This window comes from Austrofundulus limnaeus, unplaced genomic scaffold (assembly GCF_001266775.1).
Source record: "Austrofundulus limnaeus strain Quisiro unplaced genomic scaffold, Austrofundulus_limnaeus-1.0 Scaffold1437, whole genome shotgun sequence".
Taxonomy (NCBI): domain Eukaryota; kingdom Metazoa; phylum Chordata; class Actinopteri; order Cyprinodontiformes; family Rivulidae; genus Austrofundulus; species Austrofundulus limnaeus.
This window is the reverse complement of record NW_013953839.1, coordinates 26,296-27,791: the sequence shown is the minus strand read 5'-3', so window position 1 is coordinate 27,791 and position 1,496 is coordinate 26,296.

The window sequence follows — 1,496 nt, the reverse complement described above, 5'->3', positions numbered from 1 at the left end:
GACTTTTTGAAGTCTCTATTTCTCTTACTAACTTGCTTTTTGCTGGTATGTAGGTGGAATAACAATTATTTTAGGTAGGACACTTGGCTGGAAAATAAGCTTTTTTAACCTTAAAAATATAGTAGAAAATTTCAAGGTGAAAGCAAAACTAAATTATTTGAGGTAAATTTATCTCCTTCATTTAATAAAAGCCTTTGAATTTTATCGTTTGTAGTTTTTGTTCTACAGGCTACTAGTATGAATATGTGTCTTTCTTCTGTTCTAAGTGAGATTTCAACAACAGATGAAATCCCTCTGATGATCCATTGTCTCAGAGTGATCATTTCTATTTTTACTWTTGAAAAAGTTYATGTSACAAGGTTCATTTTGTTATTTAGTTTGWCTGGGTTTTTGTTTTGTTCTGCATCCAAAAATAGCCTGCAGCGAGAAGTTAAGGGAAAAGAAGGAGCAGATTATTTATTTACTTATTTATTAGAGCTGTCAGCTGATCTTCAGACGTTTCCTAGAAATTAAAAAACAGTTTCCTTAAGTGTCTATTGGTCAATCAAAGTGATCATGGTTATTGAGTTAAAATATTTAACAACTAATATGACATTTTTTAACTAACAATTATGTAATATTCACGCATATTCACGCATCAGCAGTTTTAATCAGCTGATTTCAGGTTTTTGCTCTTGATGCCAGCCTACAGTTCAGCTTGTCTGTTTGCTGACAGATGAAACTAAATTAACTGACCTGTTAAATTCACTATTGTCCCTTTTTCCCTTTCCATTTATTGTAAAAAAAAACCCTGCAACTTTTGTTTTTTCCTTTGGTTCCTCGAGAAAGGGTTTTGTTACCGTTACTCCAGATGTGTAACGCCACATTAAAGTTTGTGTTTTTAGTTTCTCCTTCTGATAATCGGATGTTTACCTGTATAATTTTGGCTAAAAGAATTGACAAAATCCTACACACTGTTCCTTTAAAAGTAATCTTGGTGGCTCTAATACTCTGTTGTAGAAAACTGTTAAAATATGACTTTGGTCCAAAACAGAACAGAAAGAATATCTTTTCATTTCTGTTTGGTTCCCTGTTTCTATTAAAATTCACAATACAGCTCAGTCTGGGCCTGACGAGTGTTCTGTGCCCTGGATCATTCCTGACACTGCAGCCTCGACTGCACTCCCTCCAAGTCCGACACACACCCACTCCACCCCGGACAGAAGCATCAACCCACCCCGGGCAGCAGAGGTGTCTGGACGTCCTGATGTGAAAAACCCCTCCGCTGCAGAAGCACTTGTTCTCGTTTACCTGTAGTTACGGGACCTACGGTGGAGCGAGCCGCTGAGCTTCAACTCCGCACCTTTTCTTCTTTCCTGAACACATTAAGCTGTGGCAATCTGTACTACTACTACTACTACTACCATTACCACTACTACTACTACTGCTACTACTACTACTACTACTACTACTACTACTACTACTACTACTACTACTACTACTATTACCACTACTAC